The sequence below is a fragment of the Notamacropus eugenii genome, chromosome 6, assembly GCF_028372415.1.
Source record: "Notamacropus eugenii isolate mMacEug1 chromosome 6, mMacEug1.pri_v2, whole genome shotgun sequence".
In the NCBI taxonomy this organism is placed as follows: domain Eukaryota; kingdom Metazoa; phylum Chordata; class Mammalia; order Diprotodontia; family Macropodidae; genus Notamacropus; species Notamacropus eugenii.
Window position 1 is genome coordinate 127,726,217 of NC_092877.1, and position 19,961 is coordinate 127,746,177.

A 19,961-nucleotide genomic window follows, 5' to 3' on the forward strand; every position below is an offset into this window, starting at 1 on the left:
ACAAAACATAATTTGGCAAATTTAAATGAGGAGGACATGTGGCTAGATAGCACTTCATCTTTTTAAAAAAGTGGTGTCAAGTTAATAGTCTTCAAATTTAATGAGAGAGAAAGGGCAGCTAAAAAGACTAACACAAATTTAGGCTCTATCTAGAGAGTCACAGTGTCTAGGAATAAGGAAGTGATAGTCTTGCCATATCCTGCACATTCAGACCAAAGCTGTCATGTTTTAATAAACTCTAGAAAGAGATTTTAGGAAAGAAACTGCTTAATTGGAAAATGTCCAGAGGAGGGCAACAAAGATGATGATGGGTCTCAAGTTTATATCATATGAGAATCTGCTGAATGAACTAGGGATGCTTAATCTAGAGCGGGCAAAAGGACTTGTATTGGGGGTAGTTAGGGGTGGTGGTAAGAGTCTATATTACACAAACATACATACCTGTATATGTACATGCAAATAGTTGAAAAGCTGTTGTCTGGGAGAAAGGACTAAACAAATTGTAGTTTGACCCAAGAAAATACAACTAAGAGCAAAGGAGTGGAAGTTGCAAAGTGGAATATTTAGAATGGATGTAATAACTAATAATCAAAACTATCCATAAATGGAATATGCTAAACTCAGGAAGTAAAAGGTTGTACCTGACCGTAAGTCTCTAAGCAAAGTCTGGATGACCACTTTTCATATATGCAATAGAAAGGATTAATATTAAGGTAAGGGCTAGTCATTGAAATTCCTTCTAGTTCTGAGAGTCTGTGAATCTGAAATGAAAATTAATCATTCTGGAAGACAAGATGTGAGCCAAGGCCCAACAATGAACATTAAAAACATCATAAACTTTCAGCAAGCAGGGATGGCTTTTTACAATGAATTAAATCAGACATAGCAAATAAGAACAGATAGCTCTTTTAGCCTTAATGACCCTTTTCCTTTTGATGAGAAACATCCAAATCATAAATCAATAGGATGACCATTAACTAGTGGGTGGTGGCAAGATTGGACAGAGCAAGGAAAGGTCATTGTGTTGAAAGATTCTAAAAAGAAAAAAAAAACACTTTAGACTAGACAATGGACAAAAAAGAGACTACTTTGGCTATAGAATAAAATGAAGTAGCATTCCATTATCTCATTTCTGATGAACCAATACTTAATAAATTCATGAGTATTTATAGAATAGCATGTGCTCAGAGCAAGTCTAATAATAAGTGGAATGTAAATAACACTCTGATGCTTACAAAGCACTTCATGTGGATCATCTCATTTGAGATCCACAACAAATTTGAGAGGTCACTACTAAAGATGTTATTATGCCCATTTGACAAAAGACAGAACTGACTATCAATTACATAGCTAATAAATTCAGAGGTAGAAGTGAACATATAATATAAAAAAAGAATAAGAGATGCCTCTGTCCTGGAAGAATAATAGCATTGTTGGTGAGACATATTAACCTGAAAAAAAAAACAGAGAAAAATAAAAGGTAGGAAATAATCAAGTACTCAGCTTTGTGACTTAGATAATAAGTGCATCAGGAGTTCAGGAAAGGGAGATAAATGGGAACTATACAGAAAGATTTAGGCAAGCCTCTAAGGATGGGTAAGATAGAATGAACCAAGAGAAAAGGAATGGGCATTTCAAGTTGTGAGAACCGTATTAGGAAAGGATCAAAATCACACATAAAAACAGTGTTGTGAAACATAGTAAGGAGTTAGGAACTGATGCAGATGGCTGCAATGAGTGAGGAGTAGAAAAAATTAGATTGGGCAAGAAATGATAAAAATAACAAAAACCTAAACTTACATTTGTTGACCTGAAAGTTTGGTTTAAAAATGCAAAAAGCCTGAATACATATTGTTTACTTCCTTAAAGCTGGCAGTTACATGATCATGGAGCCAAAAAAACTTCAGACTGACTGTTTTAGGAATGACCAGGCTTAAATCTGTTTTAGGACAATACAAGGGTGTCTGTGTCCCTCAGATCTGTGGTCTCCATATGTGCTTAACTATACCATGAAAAAGGAATTTCTTAATTGGATAGGTTGTAAATGCAATAAGATAAGAGAGTTGACAAAGTTTCAATTCAAGTTATGACTCAAGATATCTGTGTTTACCATTAACAAGTCATAACATAGTATATGTCCACAAAATATTAAGATATGGAAAAAGTCCCATTATTCAAGATAGTGTCTTGGGTTAAGGGCCTCATAAAGTATGCTAAGTCAGTCCCATCTGGCTTTGCTGACATGAGAAGAAGTATTCTCTGAGTTTACTCCAAAGAACTAAGAGACTGTTAAGTCCAGGCTCTTCGTCTGATTGGTTAATTCAAGTTCTGACCCTTATTAAAGTCCAAAAATGATATTATATATTATCACATTTGTGTAAAGTTTAAGGTTTTTAAAAAGCCTTCCCCAAACACACACTCACACACACACACACACACACACACACACACATACACACATACACATACATGGAGGCAATGTGCTATAGTATAGGTCATATATGTTTTAATATTTCCATTTTATAGATAAGGAAACTGAGTGTCTGAGTAATTAAAGCTATGGTCATCCACCTGACAGTGTCAGAATCAGGAAACTTTGACTTATCCTGGCTCTAAATCCCACAATCTTTGTACTACCTCAAGATGTGATCAGGTTATAATGAGCCTTGAAGTATTATAATGCATTTGACCTTGAACCATTAAACCAATGGGAACATTATTTGTTCATATCAGAAAGGAATACTGTGATGAAAAAAGTATATTAGGAAGATTAATTTTGCAATTGTGTGAAGAGTGGGGTTGGATGGGAGGTTATTTGAGAGCAGGAGGACATTTTGGGTGCAGTAATATTAGTGTAAGGTACAAAGGATTGGGACTAACTAAGATGCTAACAGTTGGAATAGTGAAGAAAGAGTAAATCAAAATAAAAACCAAATATCCTAAGGAAATATTTATGACATCCACTGTGAAAGGGGGATAGGGAGAAAGCCCCAGAGGCAATTGAAAAGTCGTTCCTGCTTAGTCAAGAAACAAGGGCATTTAAACAGAATAAATCCGTGAATTGTTCAGAATAGTTCTGTATTTCTAAGAGTTTTCCTTAAAATGTTGTTCAAACTAATCTGTGCTGGACTAAGTTTCTTTTTCACTTGATGCACCTATTGGAGTAACTAAAGGCCTCATTTTTTTTAAAAGTCTTCATTTTTAATGTGAATAAAACAACCAGCTGATTCTAAGAGAAGACGTTATAGGTTGAACACAGAAGGAATTAATGTAAGAAGGTAAAACTGGTACATAAAGAGATAAGACAGTGGAGGAAAGTGCTTGTATTTTCTCCTTCCAATAAATCAATGAAAATGTATCAGATCCAAGATATTTATAGATGGTAAAACAAATAGAACCTTTGAAGAAAAGTTGAAAGACAAAACCTCCATGTGAATGCAAGATTCAAGCAAAAGATCATAGATGTCAAGCTGGAAACACGTTAGACATCATAAGATCATAGATTCAAAGCTAGATGGAACCTTAGCTGACATCTAGTCCAACTCACTCAATTAACAGATGAGGAAACTAAGGGTCAAATAAATGAAGAGACTTGTTCAATATCTGACAAGTATTAAGTGGTGAAGTTGGGAATTAAACCTAGATGCTCTGGTTCCAAATCTAGGGCTCTTCCCCATTTCACCACCTTGTTGTCCAATTAGCAATCAGATGAAAAGTCATCTATCCATAATTCACAGTTCAAAGGTTTAAATTTTAAGGGGCTTCAGAAGCCATGTAGTGCAACTTCCTAATTTTTAGAGATGATCAAACTGAGTCCTAGAGAGATTATGATTCACTCAATGTCACAAATTTTGGAAATTGTAAAATGGGAATTTGTACCCTAATTTTCATAAACTTATCTTGAGTTTTTCTTCATACTTCTGCTTTCTATAAGTACTCTCCTATTTAAAACATCAAAATTAGACCTAGGCTGTGTATAAAGAAAAAGGAAAATCAGAGAAAAATACTTGACTTAGAATCAGAAAACCTGCCTTTCATGTGATAGTAATATAATATTGTAAATGCCACTGAAATTCTCTAAGTGTCAGTTTATTCCTCTGTAAAATGGAGATAATGATGGTTGTATCTGTCTGTCAGCAGGTGGTAATGAGGATGAAGTGAAATGATGTGCATAAAATACATTGAAAAGCATGTTACTATTATTATAAAGTTAAAATAAATAAAGTTTAGCATTCGGTAAGTTGATACAAAGTATGATTCAGAAAATGTTGATGTTAGCACCTACTAAGATCATCACCTCTAGCATAACTCCATAATTTTGACGCACCAGTCTCCTTGGTGGCCATTTTGAGGATTAACTTTTTCTTGTCTGATAAGTGGAATTTGACAATGATTTTGTGCATGAAAGAGATTCTTATTCTATTCAAATCGATCTGAATTATGATATTTCTGCCAGCAATGCTAGATGCCTATTCATCCTGTTTGATTCTTATCCTTGCATAAATTCAATTCATATATTCCCATATATTCTACTTAAATTATTCCATACATCAGAGCAGGTCCACTCAAAATGTTGTAGTCTCAGAAGTTTAGAACATTGAGGTAAACATGAATTCTACTAACTTATTTTTGTGAAATATTGTAATAACTGTGGTACAAAACAATAGATTTCCTTTGTAATCTTATATATTCATTATTTTATTCATTTAAAAATATTATTCTATAAAGGAATTCATAGCTTTAAAAAACTCTGCTGTAGATCATCTCTAGAAACAGGCTTTAGGACAAAATCATTAAGAACTATTTTCATATTTTACTACTATGAAGTTTTATATGATAGCTCATACACTCAGAAAAACTAGACATGGTCCTGCTTCCTGTCTCCATATCTTTGGTTACATTATTATATTTATTTTAAAACAATTATTTTTTAATCTGTGGAATAAAACAAGCATTTCAATGACAGAATAATTTTTAAAAGATGACTGCACATTTAGCTGCAAATCTAATATGTATGTCTTACTATTGTTCTTAAATATATAATAAAATTACCATGTAATTTCTTTTTATTTTTTCCTTCCCCTCATATGCCTAATATTTTTTCACTTTCCAGTATCAAGGTCTATCATGCTGAAACACAGTCTAATCAAATCAAAAAGAATTTATTAAACTTATGATATTTCAAGCACCATGCTAAGCACTGAGGATACAAAGAGGTAAAAATATGGTTCCTGTCCTCTAGAAACTGAAAGGCTGTTTCTAAGAGAGGGAAAAAAAAGATTTTAACAGGTTAAAGACAAAAAGAGAGCATGTCCTCTGCATATGGAGCATTGAAAGTAGGAGTCACTTCAGCGAGATCAGGAATAGAAAATGAGTTTAAGGAAGAACTTATGGTCTATTTGGCAGGAACGTAGCATGTGAAGAATGATACCACTCACTTTCTTCTTGACACTGCAATTGCTAGGTCATAGAATTGCTTTAGTCTTTCTGGTGAGGACTAAACTTGACTTGGGAGTCTGACAGGTGTGTGTAGCAAAATACTAATTGAGTTAGTTCCTGAGCATATACTTAATATCTCAGTTGGAGTTGTTAAGATTTAGGAAAGTTTTGGGTTATTCACAAATCCAAAAAACAAAAACAAAACAAAACATTAAACACCTATAAAATGTTAGACTATGGAGATGTAAAAAATAAACACAGTTCCTTCCCTCAGGGGATTTACATTCTCCTAAAATGTTATAAGCAAAGAAGAACATAAATTCCTCAAGGTTCCCACATTACAGTCTAGAAGGGAATGACCTTTTGATCTGATATATGCAGAATCTAATTGTAGTCTAATAACAAGGATTTTCTTACTCAATTTAATTCAATTTCACAAGTTTTGATACAGTATCTACAATTGATATTAAACACAAAAATAAAGCAGTCCTTTATCTCAAGGAGCTTCTATTCTCTTGTGAGAAAATAATATGGTAGGTCTACTCAGTGCAGCAGCAGCCCTTCTTTCTCCACAGCGGTCAGCTACGACCCCCAGTTCCCCAGAAACCATGTCAAAGGGACCCGCAGTTGGCATTGATCTTGGCACCACTTATTCCTGTGTGGGAGTCTTCCAACATGGGAAAGTGGAGATCATTGCTAATGACCAAGGAAACAGGACCACCCCCAGCTATGTCGCCTTCACCGACACAGAACGTTTAATCGGTGATGCTGCAAAGAATCAAGTTGCAATGAACCCCACCAACACAGTTTTTGATGCCAAACGTCTGATTGGTCACAGATTTGATGATGCAGTTGTACAGTCAGACATGAAACACTGGCCTTTCACAGTGGTGAATGATGCAGGCAGGCCTAAGGTCCAAGTGGAGTACAAAGGGGAGACCAAAAGTTTCTATCCAGAGGAAGTGTCTTCTATGGTCTTGACCAAGATGAAAGAAATTGCTGAAGCTTATCTTGGGAAGACCGTCACAAATGCTGTCGTCACAGTACCAGCCTACTTCAACGATTCCCAACGTCAGGCCACTAAAGATGCTGGCACCATTGCTGGTCTCAATGTGCTCTGAATCATCAATGAGCCAACTGCTGCTGCTATTGCTTATGGCTTGGACAAAAATGTTGGTGCTGAGAGAAATGTGTTGATCTTTGACCTTGGAGGTGGTACTTTCGATGTCTCCATTCTTACCATTGAAGATGGCATCTTTGAGGTCAAGTCCACAGCTGGGGACACCCACTTGGGTGGGGAGGACTTTGACAACCGAATGGTCAACCATTTCATTGCCGAGTTCAAGCGAAAGCACAAGAAGGACATCAGTGAGAACAAGAGGGCTGTTCGCCGTCTTCGCACCGCTTGTGAACATGCAAAACGCACCCTCTCTTCTAGTACCCAGGCCAGTATTGAGATTGACTCCCTCTATGAAGGTATCGACTTCTATACATCAATCACTCGAGCCCGTTTCGAAGAGCTGAATGCTGATCTCTTCCGTGGTACTCTGGACCCTGTGGAAAAGGCCTTAAGAGATGCCAAGCTAGATAAATCACAGATTCATGACATCGTCCTGGTGGGTGGTTCCACTAGAATTCCGAAAATCCAGAAGCTTTTGCAAGACTTCTTCAATGGCAAGGAGCTCAATAAGAGTATCAATCCTGATGAGGCTGTTGCTTATGGTGCAGCTGTTCAGGCTGCCATTTTGTCTGGAGATAAATCTGAGAATGTGCAGGACTTGTTGCTGTTGGATGTCACTCCTCTTTCTCTTGGAATTGAAACTGCTGGTGGAGTTATGACGGTTCTGATCAAACGTAATACCACCATCCCCACCAAGCAGACACAGACATTTACCACCTATTCGGACAACCAACCTGGTGTGCTTATTCAGGTCTATGAAGGTGAGAGGGCAATGACAAAGGATAACAACCTGCTTGGCAAATTTGAGCTCACAGGAATCCCCCCAGCACCCAGAGGTGTTCCTCAGATTGAAGTGACATTTGACATTGATGCAAATGGCATTCTCAATGTTTCTGCTGTGGATAAGAGCACAGGCAAGGAGAACAAGATCACCATCACCAATGATAAAGGACGTCTGAGCAAGGAAGACATTGAGCGTATGGTCCAGGAGGCTGAGAAATACAAGGCTGAGGATGAGAAGCAGAGAGACAAGGTGTCTTCCAAGAATTCTCTTGAATCTTATGCTTTCAACATGAAGGCTACAGTGGAGGATGAAAAACTGCAAGGCAAAATTGGTGATGAAGACAAACAGAAGATCCTTGACAAATGTAATGAAATAATCAACTGGCTGGATAAGAACCAGACTGCTGAGAAGGAAGAATTTGAGCATCAGCAGAAAGAGTTGGAGAAGGTCTGCAACCCCATCATTACCAAGCTGTACCAAAGTGCAGGGGGCATGCCAGAAGGCATGCCTGGTGGATTCCCCGGGGGTGGAGCAGCCCCATCTGGAGGTGCTTCTTCTGGACCCACCATTGAAGAGGTGGACTAAACAACAGAGGAAAGAGCATTCCACACAGCTTTTCCAAAAATTGAAGGACTCAAAATTTGTAGCCAAGGCAGTGGCAGTTTAAAAGTAACATTTAAGCTACTGTATAAATCTGGGCATTCTGAATACTTGAATGTGTGCAGAGGGGAGAGAAGTGAACAGCATTGCACTTTATCAGTACTGTAAACAAGTGGAAATGCAATTCTTGTCCTGGAGAATAAAAATTATTCAAAATTGGCACCATAAAAAAAAAAAAAGAAAATAATATGGTACTCACAAAATGTATACAATATGAGTGTATATATATATATATATATATGTGTGTGTGTATATATATATATATATACATATATATATATATATATATGTATATATATATGTAAATTGAGTAAAGGACCTGGAGTGACTGTTGTCCTTTTCTCTCTAAGAAAAACAAAATGACATTACTATGTTAGAGTTAAGCCACAGTGAGTCCAACTGTGACTGATCAGACCAACACAAGCTTGGAATAATTTACCACAGGCCTGGCACAAATAGTCTAATGGTCGTGGCTTGTAGTCTTTTCAAGTTGAAGAATTTTACATCAGTATGGTAGTTGACCTTGATGCCATGTTTCTCCTCACTGAAGACATTTGACAACATGGCTGAAAACATCATGCTAAAAAAGCATGAGAGCAAGTACACAGCTTTGTTTAACTCCATTGGTGACTGGGAACGCTTGAGAGCATCGTCCATTATCCAGAACCCTGGCAAGCATGCCATCATGAAATTGACATAAAATATTGATGAACATCTGTGGGTAAACAAATTTTGATATAATTTTCCAAAAGCCTTTGAAACTTAAAATATCAAAGGCCTTGGTCAGACCAATAGATGTTATATACAGCATTCTATTCTGCTCCTGGAATTTCTCCTGAATTTGTCAGGCAGCAAACACCATATCAACTGTTCCTCAGTCCTTTCTGAAGCTACACTGGCTCTCAGGTAGATGACCATCTTCCAGGTGAAGAATCAGCTATTTAGGAGGACTCTGGCAGAAATCTTACTAGCAATGACTAAGAGAGAGATTGTGTGATTGTCAGAGGACAATCTATTTCCTTTACCTTTTTAGAGATGGACAATGGAGAGATTGGGAGACAGCCTCCTCTTGCCATATAACCCAAAAAGTGCCAATCAGTTTTTGTATGAGCAGTCAATCCCCTCCCTGGTCAATCTCAACTGGAATAGAATCATCACCAGGTGCTTTGCCACAGAAGAGAACCTAATGGCATTCAAAACTTTTTCTTCAGTTGAAACTTCAGCTAGGAGGAATTGACTTCAACCTGAGGTAGTCAATGACTTCAGCATTAACTGATGACAGTCTGTTGAGAACACTATGGAAGTGTTCCCCCATCTCTCTATGATTATGTCCTTATCACTAATCAATGTGGCTACAACAGAACCGAGTAGTTGAGATACATCATAGGTCTTTGGCCCATAAATAACTTTCAGGACATCATAAAAGTGCTTTGGCATGTTACTATCTGCATAAAATTAAATTTCATCTGCCTTCTTACTGAGCCAAGAATCCTGCATCTCCCTAAGCTTAACTTGTACTCTTCTTTTGAAAGAATTAAATACTGCCTTCTTGAAGACAGATGAACTATCTTGCTCGTAAACCCTGTGGAGTTCTCGTTTTTCACTGAGTAACTTTTCAATTTCTCCATTATTTTTGTCAAACCAGTCTTGATGTTTGTGAGCGTTCTGGCCCAGATGAGTAAATGCAATACCATGCATCAAATCTATGAAAACTACCTTCTCCTTTTCTGCTCCACTGTTGCCAATTGTGATGGCTAAACTTTCCCTCCAAGCTAGCAACATGGTGTTCCTGCTCACAGAAGCACTAGAATCTATTGACATTAATTCTTCATTTTGCCTTGGGGCCACTGATTTTGTTGAATATTCAGCATGGAGAGGACAGGTCTATGATCATTCTGTGCCACACACTGCCTTCATCACTCTCACATTATGTCTGTCTTTTCTGCTTGCAATAATAGTCTATTAAATGCTAAAGTTTGCTGTGAGAGTGAATCCACAACGTTTTATTGCTTTTAAGTAACTGGAAGACAGTGTTGCTGATAAGAAGGTCAGGAGATGCTCAAGTCATCAGTAGTAAGTAACTATTGCTATTACTATTTCCAACTCCATTCCTCCTAAGAACCCCCTGCCATGTCTACTAGTCTGAGTCTACTCTAGCATTGAAGTCACCAACAATTATAAGCTTATCCTTTTTTGGTGCAGTGATGATAAGAGTCTCCAGGTCTTCATAAAATTTTTCTTCAACCTCATCAGGGTTTGTCATGGTGGGAGCACAGGTGCTGATGATGGTAGCATGGCATTTTCTTGTAAGTGGAAATCCCATTGTCATTAACCTGTCATTTACTCCTTTTAGTAGTCATAAAAGCTTGTTGATTATATTAGTTTTGATCACAAAGTCTATACCCTCTTCACAGTACTCCCCTTCACTGAGGCCACTCCAGAAAGAATTATGTATCAAGCCCCAAATTCAGCAAGCTGGCCTTTATTTGCCAACCTTGTTTCACTCAGGACTGCTATTTGGATGTGAGACCTGCTGAGTTATCTCACAACAACAGCTTTTCATCTTTCAGGTCTACTGAATTTTGTGTTATTTATAAGTGTGTGCACATTCTGTTTACTGATGGTGGGTGGAATTACCTTTGCAGCAGTTTTTGTATATTTTTTGTGTGTCTCGACAGCAGAATGGGATTCTTGCCTGCCAACGTAATCAGGTCAGTATTGAGTAAGAAAATAGTTTTTAGAGCACCTTTTCCAGCCCCTTCCTCATACCAGAAATTAAGCAGTGCCATCCTTAAAAGGCTTCTCAGATACCTATGGGATTATCAAATTGCAATGCTGCTTCCAGTGAAAAGATAACCATATGGTGTAGGCCACATGTGTTCAGGATTGTGACTACCTTTGATGCTTCATCACTTGTCTGTTGCCACAGGACTTTGAGTTAGGTAAAAAAAGTAAAATGGTACACACAACCTCTTCTGATTTATGTATAAATTGGATTTAAGTGAGGCAGAGTTGCACAAAGTTGTAAGCCTCACTCTCTTCCAGAGTCATCATGGTTCAGTGGCAAGACAGACTCAAGAGTGTTGGTGATGGATCAAGATGAAGTGGATTACTTTTGCATCTTTGATATCTAAGCATACTCTAAGTGCTCCATAGCACCTGCTCCTATATTCATGGCCTTTGGAATAAATTGTTCTTATCTGCCCATTCCACCAGAGGAAATCTTTACATGCTTGAGATGGTCACCCCCTCTTACTCACTGATGAGTCTGAGACCCCTTGGTTACTTTCAACCTGATTTAGCCCATCTGCTAAAAAGGTTTTCTGAGATGTGGATGCTGTGCATGCTACAGCTTCTTGGAACCATAGATGGAAATTAGGTGGATCAGGTGGACACCAAAGGTGTAAAGAAGTCCTGAAAAAAGATCAACAACCCTCACACCAGAGGTACTAATCTTCACTGAACACACTCTATACCCACAAGATCTGGAGAACTATCCATGCAAAGGCAAAATCACAGGAGGAGGAATATGGTGTTTGAAAAATGTCCAAGAACATAAGGGAAATAATTTCACATCCACCTGGAAGGGAAACTGGAGACAGACAGTGAAGGATTGCAAATGACAAACAGACAGGTCTCAATTTTATTTGAAAGGTAATGGGAAATCACTGAAATTTCTTGAGTAGGGGAACAACATGGTCAGACTTCTGTTGTAAGAATGACAGTTTGGCAGCTGTGAATGAGATGAAGAGGGGAGAAATTAGAGGCAGGTAAATCACATATTTGTTTTGTTTTTTATTTTAACAAGCATTCATTAAGCAATTTATGTACTTTCTGGAAAACTATACTAAGTACTACAAAGACAAAGAAAGGCAGAAATAGACACTGACCTCATGTTCTAATGCAGAGAAATAACTACACACCTAAATTAATTCAAGACATAAGCAAAGTAGACTAAGAATAGGCTCAGAGGAGAAACCACTTGTAGTTGGTATCACTGGAAAGACATTCTGATGAAGACAGCATTTGAGTCAAGTCTTGAAGGATATGAAGTAGAGGTTAAGAGGGAGAGGACTGGAGGGATGGGGGTAAACTGGCTTACAATTAATTTTGTCTGAATACTATAGATCTCTGATAAGAAAATATTGTTTTTCCGTCAATCATCAGAGAACTTTTGGAAAATGTAGTTTTAGGCAGTGCAAGTAAACTACTCAGAGAAACTTACCAATTCAGTATTTATTAGAAATGTGTAACAAAAAGTGAAGTTCTTTTGGGTTTTTTTAGTTTTTTTAATTAAGCTATTTTATTTGTTTTCAGTGTTCTACAATTACTTCCATATATCTTAGATTTTCTCCCCCTCCTTCCTCATTCCACCCCTGAGACAGCACACAATTATATATAGGTCCTACATATACATTCCTATTAAATATATTAATATCAATATTAAATATATTTTCACTTTAGTCATGTTGCATAGAAGAATTAAAATGAATGGGAGAAATCATAAAACATAATGCAAAAGAAAATGGTCTGCTTCATTCTGCAAACAAATTTCATGGTTCTTTCTCAGGATGTGAAACACATTTTGCCTCAAGTCCACTGGAAATTTTTTAAGCACTTGCATTGCAATGAAGGACTAAGTCTACCAGAAAAAATCCTCACACACTATGGTTGTTGAAAGTTCTCCTGGTACTGCTCTTTTGACTCAGCATCAGTTCATATAAATCCTTCCAGGCCTTTCTGAACTCTTCCTGTTCATTATTTCTTATAGCAAAATAGTATTCCATTACTTTCATATACCACAATTTATTCAGCCATCTCTGAATTGATGGGCATTCCATTGATATCCAGTTTTTGGCCACCACAAAGAGAGTTGCTATGAATATCTTTGTAGATGTGAAACCCTTTCCCATTTCTATGATCTCTTTGGGACAGAGTTCCAGAAGCGATATTGCTGGGTCAAAGGGTATGCACATGTTTATAGTCCTTTGGGCATAATTCCAAATTACCCTCCAGAATGGCTGGATCAGCTCACAGCTCCACCAACAATGAATTAGTGCTCCAACTCTCCCACATCTTCTCCAACATTTATCATCTTCCTGTTTTGTCATGTTAGCCAATCTGATAGGTGTGATGTGGTACCTCAGAGTTGTTTTGATTTGCATCTCTCTAATCAATAGTGATTTGGAGCATTTTTTCATATGACTATAGATAGTTTTAATTTCTTCCTTTGAAAATTACTTGTTCATATCCTTTGACCGTTTGTCAATTGGGGAACGATTTGTATTCTTGTACATTTGATTCAGTTCTTTATATATTTTAGAAATGAGGCCCTTATCACAGACACTATTTGCCAAAATTCTTTCCAGTTTTCTGCTTCCCTCCTAATTTTGGTTGCATTGGGTTTGTTTGTGAAAAACTTTTCAATTTATTGTAATAAAAATTATCCATTTTGCATTTCATGATATTTTCTGTCTCTTCTTTAGTTAAAAATTTCTCCATTCTCCATAAGTCTGATGAATACACTATTCTTTGCTCTGCTAATTTGTTTATAGTATCAATCTTTATACCTAGATCATGTACTCATTTGGACTTTAGTCTTGTGTACAGTGTCAGGCATTGCTCTGTGCTCAACTTCTGCCACACCGTTATCCATTTACCCAATAATTTTTGTCAAACAGTGAGTTCTTATCCCATAAGCTGGGGTCTTTGGATTCATCAAACAGTAGATTGTTGTATTCATTGACTACTATGTCTTGAGTACCTAACCTATTCCATTGGTCTATCCCTCTGTTTCATAGCCAGTACCAAGTAGTTTTAATAATTACTGCTTCACAACGCAATTTAAGATTTGGTAGCACTAGGCCACCTTCTCTAGAATTTTTTTTCATTAGTTCCCTTGATATTCTGGACTTTATGTTCTTCCAGATTAATTTTGATATTATTTTTTCTACCTCTAGAAAATAATCATCTGATGGTTTGATTGGTATGGCACTGAATAAGTAAATTAATTTAGGTAGAATTGTCATTTATATTATATTGGCTTGACTTACCCTCAAGCAGCTGACATTTTTTCACTTTCTTAGATCTGACTTTATTTGTACCAATAGTGTTTTGTAATTCTGATCATATAGTCGCTGGATTTGTTTTGGCAGATAGACTCCCAAATATGTTGTAGTGTCCACCTTAGCTTGAAATGGGATTTCTCTTTCTATCTCTTGCTGTTGAAATTTGTTTTTAATATATAGGAATGCAGAAGATTTATGCGGGTTTATTTTGCAACCTGCAACTTTGCCAAAGTTGTTTATTATTTCAAGTAGTTTTTTACTTGATTCTCTGGGATTCTCTAAGTATATCAGTATATCATCTGCAAAGAGTGATAATTTAGTTTTTTCTTTGCCTATTCTAATACCTTCAATTTCTCCTTCTTCTCTTACTGCTATAGCTAACATTTTTGATACCCTACTGAATAATAGTGGTGAAGATGGAAACCCTTGTTTCACCCCTAATCTTTCTGGAAATGCATCTAGCTTATCCCCATTGCATATAATGCTTGCTGAACTTTTTAGGTAGATACTCATTATTATTTTATGGAAAGTTCAATTTATTCCTGTGTTCTCCAATAATAATGGGAATAGGTGTTGTATTTTGTCAAAAGCTTTTTCTTCATCTATGGAGATAATCATGTGATTTCTGTTAGTGTTGCTGGTGATACGATCAATAATGCTAATCGTTTTCCTAATATTGAAAAAGAATTTGGAAGGACTCATTCTTCCCCAATTTTCCCAAATTGTTTCAATAGTATTGGAATTAACTGTTCTTTAAATGTTTGATAGAATTCACTTGTAAATTCATCTGGCACTGGAGATTTTTTTCCTAGGTAGTTCTTTGATAACTTGTTCAATTTCTTTGGCTGAGATGGGTTATTTAAATATTCAAGTTCCTCTTCTGATACTTGGGCAATTTATATATATTTTTTAAAATAGTCATCCATCCTATTTAGATTGTCAAATTTATGAACATAGAGTTGGACAAAGTAGTTTCTAATTATTCTTCTAATTTCCTCCTCATTTGAAGTGAGTTCACTCTTCATTTTTGATATTAGTAATTTGGTTTTCTTCTCTTTTTTTAAAATGAAATTGACCAAAGTTTTATCAATTTTATTGGCTTTTTCATAAAACCAACTCTTAGTTTTATTTATTAGTTCAATAGTTTTCTTCATTTCAATTTTGTTAATCTCTCCTTTGGCTTTCAGTATTTTGATTTTGGTATTTACTTGGGGATTTTCAATTTGTTGTTTTTCTAGCTTTTTCAGCTGCATGTCCAAGTCACTGATTGCCTCTTTCTCCATTTTATTCATGTAGGCATTCGAAGATATAAAACTTACCCTAAGAACTGCTTTTTCAGTATTCCATAAGATTTGGTAGGTTGGCTAATTATTGTCATTCTCTTGAATGAAGTTATTGATTGTTTCTATGATTTGTTGTTTAACCCACTCATTCTTTAGGATTAGATTATTTAGTTTCCAATTAATTCTTGGTGTATCTTTCCGTGGCATTTTATTACATATAATTTTTATTGCATTATAATGTGAGAAGGATATACATTGACTATCTCTGCATTTCTGCACTGGATTGTGAAGTTTTTATGTCCTAGTACATGGTCAGTTTTTGTATATGTGCCATGTACCACTGAGAAAAAGGTGTATTCCCTTCTATCCCCCATCAGTTTTCTCCAGAGATCTATCATATCTACCTTACCTGCAGTTCTATTCACCTCAACTTCTTTCTTGTTTATTTTGAGGTTAGATTTACCAAGTTCAGAGAGGGGGAGATTGAGGTCCCCCCACTAATATTGTTTTGCTGTCTATTTCTTCCTCTAAGTTCTGTAACTTCTCCTTTAAGAATCTGGATTCTATACCACCTGGAGCATAAATGTTTAGCAATGATATTGCTCCGTTGTCTATGATGCCTTTCTGCAGCATATAGTTTCCTTTCTTATCTCTTTTGATTAGATCTACTTTTGCTTTTGCTTTGTCTGAGATAAGGATTGCTATTCCTGCTCTTTTTTTACATCAGGAAGCACAATATATTCTGCTCCAACCTTTTACCTCTGCCCTATTTGTATCCTGGTGTTTCAAATGTGTTTCTTATAAACAACATATTGTTGGATTATGATTTTTAACCCATTCTGCCATCCATCTCCATTTATGGGAGAGTTCATTCAATTCGCATTCACAGTTATGATTACTGTCTATGTCTTTTCCTCCATCCTCTTTCCCCCCATTTGTGCTTTCAGTTCTCCCGCCTCCCTTACCCTCCACAACAGAGTTTTAATTTTTGGTGACTGCCTCCCTCAGTCTTCCCTTCCTTCTTTCAACCCCCCTCCCTTTTACTCCCCTTTACCCTTACTACTTCTTCCCTCCCTTCTAGCCTCCCCTCCCTTTTCTTTCCCTTTTGCCCCTCCTACTACCTATAGAGCTAATTGTATTTCTTTACTTGACTGAGTTTGTGGTTCCCTCCTTGAACTAACAACAAGGAGAGCAAATACCACATTATGCTCATCTCCCACCCCTATTTCCCTCTACTGTAATGTAATTTTGTGCCTCTTCCTGTGATGTAACTTACCATTTTCTGCCAACCCCCTTTTCACACATCCTGTTACAATCTCTTTACACCCTTAAATCGCATTTTATCATCACATCATTTACTTTATATCTGTTCCCTCTATCTACGTATATCCCTTTTATATATCATGAGAAAATACAGTTCTCAAGATTAACAAATATCATCTTCCCTTATAGGGAGGTAAACAATATGCCCATATTCAGTAACAAATTTGTCCCCTGTATACATTTTTGCACCTCTCTTGAGACTTGCGTTGGAAGATTGAATTTTCTGTTGAGCTCCGGCCTTTCATCAGGAAAGTCTGGAAACCCCTTATTTCACTGAATGACTGTCTCTTTGTCTGAAATATTATGCTGAACTTGGCTGGGTAATTGAGCCTTTTTGTAGTCCCAATACCTTTGCCCTATGGAATATCATATTCCAACTCCTTCAATCTTTTAATATAGAAGCTGCAAGGTCTTGTGTGATCCTGTCTGTAGAATCTCAATATTTGAATGGTTTCTTTCTGGCTGCCTGTAGTATTTTCTCCTTCACTTGATAGTTCTGGAATTTGGCAACGATATTCCTTGGTGTTTTTAGTTTGGGATCCCTTTCAGGAGGTGAACAGTGGATTCTTTAAATGACTATTTTGACCTCTGAATTTAGTGCTTCTGGTCAGTTTTCCTTGATGATTTCTTGGAAGATATTGTCCAGGGTCTTTTTTTCATCATGACTTTCTGGTAGATTAATAATTCTTAGATTTTCTTTTTTGGATCTATTTTCCAGGTCAGTTGCTTTACAATTAGATATTTTACATTCTCTTCTATCTTTTCATTCTTTAGATTATGTTTTACTGATTCTTGATGTCTCATAGAGTCTTTACCTTCTACTTGCCCAATTCTAATTTTTATCAAATTGTTTTCTTCATTTAACTTTTGCATCTCCTTTTCCATCTGTCTAATTGTTCCTTTTAAGGAATTATTTTCTTCAGTTAGTTTTTGTACTTCCTTTTCCATTTGTCCAATTTTCCTTTTAAATTCTTCTGTGATTTCTTTTTTCATATTTTAAAAATTGTTGGCCAGTCTTTCTTCTGTTTCTCTAATTTGGCTTTTAAAATTCTTCTTCAGCTCTTCCAAGAATGCTCTTTGTGCTTCAGACCAGTTCATATTTCCTTCTGAAGTTTCAGATGGGAGTACAGTCTCAATGCTGCCCTCTTTGGTATTGCTGCTTTGGTCCTTGTCCCCATAGAAAGATTCTATGGTCTTTTCTCTTCTGCTTTACTTCTCATTCATGCCAATGATGATTACCCTTTACATGGCTTTTAAAGTAGATCTCTGCTTCTGACTCACAAAGGTCTCTATCCCACTGTTCTTATGCTTTATACTTGAGGCTTTGTGTGTTGTGGCCTCTGGTTCTTTCAGCTAGAAGCTAAAATGCTGCAGCTTGCCTGGTGCTAAACTGACTGGTGTGAGAAAGCAGAGGCCAGGTGAAGTCTTTCTGGGTTTCCCCAGAGTTACCCTGGACCTAGCTACATTAAGTGTGAGGGAGAGGTGGTCTGGCTCTAGCAGGTCTCCTCTCCTGAGCTACAGCATACACAAGCTTAGCAGTTCAATGATGCTGGCCACCCTAGTGTCTTCCTGATTCCCCTATAGTGCTGTGGCATGCCTGAGGTCCTGGCATTGGTGGTTATGGGCTCCAACCCCCTGGGCCTCTGGACCTCCTCCCAGTTTGCAGAGGTGGGACTGCCTGGGACAACTCTGATACTGCCCTGGTCCCCTTCAGCCAGAGCAAGAGAGACCCTCCTTAGTGATTTTCCTAGCCTTACATGCTAAGAGATTATTTACCCCTTCAGCTGATTCCATTGTTCCAGGGTTTTTCTGGGGAAATATTTTATGGGTCTTTCAAGTTTAACAAGGGGAAGGGGAGAGCATTTGACAATCACTCCACCATCTTGGCTCTTGGAAGTTCAAGTAAGTGACTTTCAGACAGTTTATCTGCAGACTGATAATCTCAGGAGTAGCTGTTGCAGATACCTGGGGCTTCATGGCTCTCACTTGCTCTGTTCCCCTGGACTCCTGTCCTGGGCTGATATGCCCAAGATTCCTCAGTGTGGCCTCTTCTTCTAACTTCCCAGGGCTTCCTGCTCAGCCCTGCTGTGGCGGGATGTGCTGGTGCAGCCTGTGCGCTGTGCATTGTGTGCTCCTCCAGCCCTGCAGAACATATCTTCCCTCTTGACCTTCCTGTCTGTCCTAGGCTGTGAATCAGCCACAGTATTTCTCCTATTTGATTCTGCCTCTCCAAAATCCAGTCAGATTCTCTTTTTAAAAGTATCTGAAGGAGTTTCTCTAACAGCCTAGGTGAGTAGTTGCTGTCACTCCACCATCTTGGCTCCATCTCCAATGAAGTTCTTTTGAAGCCCAGCCACATGGGGTCTACAAGTACAACACAAGTCTATATAGGCAGATATCCTGTGACAATGGGTTGAGTAGATTATCCACTTAAATGCTACTATTTCATTGGTTCTGGATAAAGTGCCCTAACTGTGACTTTTAATGAATTTAGTTGAAAAGCAATGACTTTTAAAACTGTTGAAAATATTTTTAAGATAAAGAAATTTCGAGTTGCTGGAACACTGATCTAGAGGAGCTGACCTTAAGAACAATTTCTACTGCAATTCCCATCAATGTTATATTATCATTATTTTAAAAAATAACAAGGAATAGATGGCAAACTCTTTTTTCTTATTTTCTTTCTTTTTTTTTCAATCTCCAAAACACCTCAGGGTCTTACAGCAATGTTTGTGGTATCAGCAATTGCTTCATCAACAGTTATGCAACAGGAAGATGCTACCAGGAAGTCTTTTTTTTTTTTTCACACTAGAGCTAAGTAGTGTCAGTGGAAGTGTGGGTGTGGAAAAAAATAAGCAGAAATACTGTAAGCAGAGGGTGGAATGAAATGTCAAAAAAAAAATAATACCCAATATTCTGGCAGCAACATTGAACAGAGATTTGTCAGTACATTCCTCCTTTTTGAAATCGAAGTTTTGTATGCAGGAGACATCTAAAATGTGTCTGTTTCTAAAGTGAAGAAAGTATATTTGAAAGAAGATAAAAGATATTGAAAAGTTATTTTCAGAAATGAGCTAATGATGGAATGACAATGGCATCTGACATTTTTATAGGTCTCTAAAGTTTACAAAAGTTTTGTTTAGCTCATTTTAGATGGGGCTCACCAAAACCACATGAAATTGGAACCAACGGGCTTACAAAAAGGAAGTTACTTCACTATGGTC

The 19,961-nt window shown here is 37.1% G+C and overlaps 1 pseudogene; it reads left to right on the forward strand.

Moving 5' to 3' along the window:
- Window positions 1-6,032: 6,032 nt before the first annotated feature.
- Window positions 6,033-8,218, forward strand: LOC140511792 (heat shock cognate 71 kDa protein-like; annotated as a pseudogene).
- The last annotated feature ends 11,743 nt before the right edge of the window (window positions 8,219-19,961 follow it).